Raw genomic sequence first — 6,348 nt, forward strand, 5'->3', positions numbered from 1 at the left:
CTCCCTTTGAACCCAAGTTAATATTCATTCATCATTCACTTCTTTTCAGAAACTTTGTCATACATGTTGACTTGTATATCAACACATTTCACATTGTACATGTTCAGATCCGAGTTAAACCCTTGACGTTTTCTGGACATTTAATTTATTGAGCTTAATTAGTACCAAACTACATTGTTCTTTCTGGCACACTTTCTCTGAAATGATTTGGAAATTGTGGAGCAATCATGTCAAAAGAAGATAAATAGTTCTGTTGAAATAATGAAGGATTAAGCAAGCCCTTTCTCCATTTTTTTTTCTCTTAACAGCACTCCATCAAGCTCTCCATGGCACAAGGAGGGCCAAACATCAGTCTCTTGTCAACTAAAGGCTTCCATCTCCAAAAGTCAACATCTACAGCTTTTATAGCAAAGAAAAGAAAACTAGCCATTGCAGCCACACACACAGTACAACAAACCACAAACCTGACATCCCTACTCTGACCCCGAGTGTGTGCTGAGACGTGAACAGCTCATTCTATCCGGAACTCTCTGTCCCAAAAGATGCATAAATGGAAAGACAGTGCCTGTACAGTGTTTTTGGAGGTCGCCTCACCAGCCCATGTATCCTCTTCTGCTTCTTGTGTTGGATGTATTATAGTGTAATCCCGAAACTTGACAAGGGAGAGGCTGGCATGTTGTGGACGGCTGAGGATTTTCCTGCGCCTAGAGAGGGTTTAAAGAGATTTATCGGAAAAGAACGACTCAAGCGTTGAGAATACCTTTCTCAGAGGACCCTGACTGTGACCTCGATGGAGCTGGATATGTCGCTTCTGCGTCAGAAATTCAACCTTTTCTTTATCACGGAAAATTTAAAAGAACCCAATCTTCAGTCAACAGCAGTACGATGTTTAAGATGAGTCTTCATCTCACAGGGCTGGATCTTCATGCAGAGTTCTTCACAAGCTACTAGATCTTTAACTTTTAAATGTGACCAAAAACAGGAAGCGAATTATTCTCTTTGCTGATTCCACATGTGCATTTTTCTTTAGATTTTTTTTTCACCCATAAATACACAAAACCATACAAACGAGCACGTTTAAAAAAATAAAAAAAAAAAAAATTTAAAAAAAAAAAGTTTATTTTTAACCCACTGGCCTCAAACTGGATTTCACTTAAGGTCTTAAATGTTAAGTGAACATTTGCATGTTTCTCAGTAATAAATGAAGAGCACTTGAAAGATTGTGACTCAGCATGTACTCTGCCAAAAGGATTGCTGGTTGGCTGCATATAAGGTGCGCACGCACACGCACACGCGCGCACACACACACACACACACACACACACACACACACACACACACACACACACACACACACACACACACACACACACATGAATTCTGAAAGGCCAGGACCTTATTTATACTTTTTGCCATCTTCACCAGTTGTTTAGCTTCTTTGTAATTCGCTTCCTGTTCCGCATTACCCTTTCTCTTTTTGCTCAACCATATCAAGAGAAAAAACATGTAGTTTGCACGCAATGAAATGCAATGCACATGTAGAAAACATAATAATTCGGGGAGGGTGTTTGTAACCTCAAACCATGCTACAATTTCCATGGTGCTTTGTTTTACAGCTCTTGCAATTGTCCTCATTCATGTATTTTCAGAGAGCCATAGCAAAGAGGAGTTTCTCTTTTAACTGGACATTGGACTTTGGATAAACCAGCAAGCCTGGCAAGGCGGACATCTTCAGTGCTGCTGTAAATACTGGTGGACATGCCAGCCAGTCATAGGAAGAAACCAGACTCCTAATCACGGGGAGCTGACAGTTCAGCTTGTGTGTGACTGGGTTCGCCGTGCGAATTGTCCCAGCTTATCTCTGTTTCTTATTAATATACAGGTGTATTATTTTTGTTACATTATAAAATATCAACATGTGGTTGGTAGGTTGGAGCAATCTCTCATAGAAGGGTGCCACTGCAACAATGAGAAGGGGGGAGGGGTGCCATAAACCAGTTTAATAGTGGCCAGTAATGACAATAAGGGGTTTTCATTGAGGTGAATGATGCATATCAACTTCTAACAGGCTCCTGCTGGACCTACGATCCGACACGCGACTTTTATTGCAGTATGACAGGCGTGTAAGCGTTGATCCTTCCACAAAATATATGAATGTTGCGATTTGAATGCAGCTGAGAATGAGCAATTGCTTGATGCCCCAATCTGACAGGATCCTGTAACCATAGCTGTGACGACTCGGGCCGCATGAATTCTGTTGAAGAACTTAAAGGACTTTCAAAAGCTCCGTCTGGTTCCTCCGCTGTTACGGATTTCAATGCTGTGTCGAGTCGGACCCCGCTGGGGCCGGCCCGTTTCCGTCTGTGCATTTCTCACTTCTCCTGTATTTCTACCAGCCGCCATCTCGCTGTCGTATTTATTAGTCTGCATACATGTACAGGTTCTTTTGTTGTGAGGTCTGCCCGGTGGCAGGAGCCCAGTCTGTCGCTGCTTTGTCACTTTACTGTTTATGCAAGCAGGAGATTATATGCAATGAATAAACTGTCCCCCATGCAATGTTTGTAACAATGTCAGTCATCATGCTTTTCATACAAATCAGTGATAACGCCTAACTCGGATGTTTCTTTACCTTCAGAATGCACATTTTCACTAATATCTACTTATTGCTAGAAATATCTACAGTATGTTCATCTGTGCCTTGAGATAGTCAGAGAGAATATCCCAACTAATTCAGACTTGCACCAAATCGTTAGTTTTGCTGTGCATATGAATGACATGCAACACTGATTTGCGAGGTTGACTTTTATCATTTTATATATTTTCCTCTCGTGGACTGTTGTATGGAACGTTGTAAAAGTATTTTGGTTGAAGCGTAAAAAGAGGTTCATCGAGGAAACTCCCCCCTGAGGAAGTCAGAGCAAAGTTCCCTGAGGAAAAAGCAAGTTTTTTTGTCTCGAACCCAACTTCAAAGTAGCCTTTTAAAGAATATAGACCGCACCGCCCAAAAAGCTATGTCGTTTGGATTTGTCTGTCAGAGTTGCAGCCTCAGAGAGGATTGCCATGTGGCCACTTCATGGCCACTGCTGGCTTTAAGACGGAGCAAAGACAGCCCAGACAAACTGTTCAGAGCTTCTCGTGCCCGCGCCAAGACTTGATGATCATATAGTCTTTCTCTGTTGTTTCTTCGACCACACTTCTCATTCACCAAGAGGGAACGCGATCATTTCAATTTCCTTTTTAGTACGTTCGCTGTGAAATGTCTCTCTCGCCTCTGTTTCTCGTACTTGCTCCGTTTCTCTGCGTCCTTCTTCTCATGTCCTAAAGGGAAAGCCGAGACCTAAACAGCAGCGATGTGTGTTGTTGGCTCAGAGTTCTTTTATTGAAGGCCAGGGGCCCGTCACCAGGCTGTGACGGGCAGCGCCCTGGGTAGATGAAAGGTCAGAGGTCAGAGCTGCGTCTAATCCTGTCTCTATGTCTTGACTCAGGGCTTCTAAATACAGGAGAGAGGAAGACCGACAGCTTGGCAGCGATGTCCACTTTAGGGATAATTAAAACAGACGATGGTATCGAATGTCCGGTTCTGCCTGAGCTCATGCTGCCAAAGATACGCGTGGTGTGGTCATCCATTGGCGTGTGTTGTTATTAATGTCGGCAAGGCCTCTTGTTTTGAAGCTCGACCTGTGAACTGGTGTGCTGTAAATTGCTGCAGATCCACAAGTAGGAAGGCGCCGACTGACACACACACGTGCACATTTGTCAGAGGTGACATGCAGGTCCGGAGAGCGTTTCTTTTTTGGAGGCTGACATCACTGTGGGTCAGGACTTCTGTACATAGCAACTCGATGATGCAAGTGCTGACACGAATGCCCTCCTCCACCTTTATCCTGCCTTACCCCGACTCCCCCCATGTGTCACCCGTTTCCCTCCGCCCAACAAATAAGTACTCCAGTTTCACCCGTCCTTACTACAACTATGCTGCGCAACCTCACTTTCATTCTCCAGCCTTTCTCGCCGTCTGCTCTTTAAACCTGTAACCCCACCCGCCCCGACTTTGAATCTAGGGGTCCCAGGAAGAGCCCAGCTGTTGGAAACTGTAGGTTTTTATGAAACGTTGGAGGGTTTCCCTCCCAGAGAGCGACTTCAAAGAATGCAGTTGAAACTCCATCCTCTGCTTTGAGTGATGCCTTTCTTCCTGAAAAGCCCCAAAGCACACTAACACCCACCTGTACATCCACTCCGTCCACTGGAATCTCGCTTGACTCTGAGTGCCGGGATGAAGACCTCTTTAAGCTTTGACCTATCTGTGTTTTGGGCTCCAATCCACGGCCAGAGGTCTTCTACGCTGCTCCCAACGGCAAGAGCTTGTACAGTGTTGACATGCTGGAATGTACTGACTGGTCATCTGGGACTTAAGTGAAGACTTTACAGGTTATAAACGGTGGTATCGGTGACAGTTTTGCAGAACATTGTTGAATGAGAGAATCGGTATGATGGCTGCTCCTGGAGCAGAGTATATTAAGACATGGCTGTGAATGTCATGAGAGAAGCTTCCTACAAGGACAAGAAGTGGTTAAACTGCAGAGAGAAAGAGTCTGCTTCACTGCTCAAATACCAACTAAAGAGTTAACAGAAATCCTCTTAAACTCTGGTGTTGTAAGTATAAACATCCGTTATTTACAAGTCATTGTTTTTTCCCTTTTATTAAGTAGACTAGAATGTACTTAGTGGAGATTGGAGTGGCAAGGCAGAAATGGCTCTCGGGCAGCGAGCAGGCCCTTGTCCTCAAAAGCCTCCATTGTGAAGCCGGGGTCATGGTGTCATTGGGTGGCGTAGGCTATAATCTGCACTTAACCAGCACTTAACTTTAAGACCTCAAACGACTAATGCCCCTTTAGTCCCCTTTGTCAAAAAAATTGTCCACGAACTGTGTTTTAGTTGTGTTTCAGTAGCTGTTTGCTGAATGTACCACCGTCAGATATGTTATGTATTTTTGCACCAGCCAAATTAGAGTATTTCAGAATCATCCCACCAGTTAAAGAAAGGAAATTGGTGTGCACTCAGTGAATGAATAATCTTTGAGCTATGGCGTCCCGTTATGCCTGCATCTCAGACTTCTAACATTGTGCCAAAATCATTCCACAGTATTTACAGTTTACAGTTAGAGACAGTGCCAACGCTTCTCCAGATGGTCACCCTGTCTCTAAGATGCTGACATGAAGGGGACATATTCAATTTGAGGGTTTTTCTTTTTTCTTTTTTTTTCTTCTATCAATTGTGTTCTGATTTCTTTGTTAAACAAAAGATGTCTTATTTTGGAAGCTATATCGGATAGATTTTATTTAAGGAAACTTGTAATTTTGTAAAGTGGGCCTTATTATTGAAATATATTAAGTATTTGTCCATCTTGATTTTAAGAATGATATTTGTTTTTGCAAGATAATGCATCTTCCTTATTAATACACTCCTGGAGAGTACTTCTTCCTGTATTTTGTGTTTGTTATTTTAATGCAAGACATTTCTCACGGCCTGGAGACACGATGGCACACCACGGATCAGAGAAAGGGAGAGAGAGAGAGAGAGAGCCCAGGGTTGTGTCATAGCCATTAAAGACTGAGGTGTGTGTGTGTGTGTGTGTGTGTGTGTGTGTGTGTGTGTGTGTGTGTGTGTGTGTGTGTGTGTGTGTGTGTGTGTGTGTGTGTGTGTGTGTGTGTGTGTGTGTGTGTGTGTGTGTGTGTGTCGTCAGTGCTGAGCAGGTTGGCAGTGCAGAGTGGTTCACCATGTGTTGGTCCGCTTTTATCAGACAGCAGTCAGTGATCTGCTCTCCCTCGCTCTTACATTCAGGGTTCGTACATCTTCTGTGCTGTACGTGTGTAAGTGCTGCCAAAGAAAGAAGCGTGCTGGCCCCAGACACACACACAAAAAACATAATAGGAATTATAAAAAAAAAATGAAAAAACATGTAACTGGATCTCTTTTACACACACACACACACATACATGCACAGATACAATAATATCAGGCCCGTACAATCAACTGTTGTTGTTTTTATTGCTGTTGTTTAAGTTCATTTTGTTTGCAGAGGAAGGAGACTGACAGACAGAGGTGTCAAACACAGAACTGTATGTAATGAAATCAGATCAAATGGGTTTTTATGGTTTAATATTGCTTCTCAGTGTGTCGGCAATGCCAGGTGGACTGTGTGGGGAGGCTTTTTTTTTCTGTTTTAGACTTAATACATTGTGCATGTTTTAACCTTACTGTGGCTGGCGCACTCTGCATGTAGGTCTCTCGAAGCTGCCAACTGTACAGCAGACCATATGTATTCCAATAAAAATGAAAAAAAAACGA

General features: G+C 43.2%; 1 protein-coding gene across 2 annotated transcripts in view; it reads left to right on the plus strand.

Annotated features, from left to right (window-relative positions):
* The window catches only part of luzp1 (leucine zipper protein 1), a 42,714-nt gene extending 36,366 nt beyond the window's left edge, over positions 1–6,348 (plus strand). For both annotated transcript variants that reach the window (XM_068579792.1, XM_068579793.1), the window contains one exon: positions 309–6,348. The gene's annotated coding sequence lies outside the window, so the exon portion shown is untranslated. The remainder of the gene's footprint in view (positions 1–308) is intronic.

This window comes from Clinocottus analis, unplaced genomic scaffold, assembly GCF_023055335.1.
Source record: "Clinocottus analis isolate CAN_PGR_092001 unplaced genomic scaffold, fCliAna1.0.p SCAF_17, whole genome shotgun sequence".
Taxonomy (NCBI): domain Eukaryota; kingdom Metazoa; phylum Chordata; class Actinopteri; order Perciformes; family Cottidae; genus Clinocottus; species Clinocottus analis.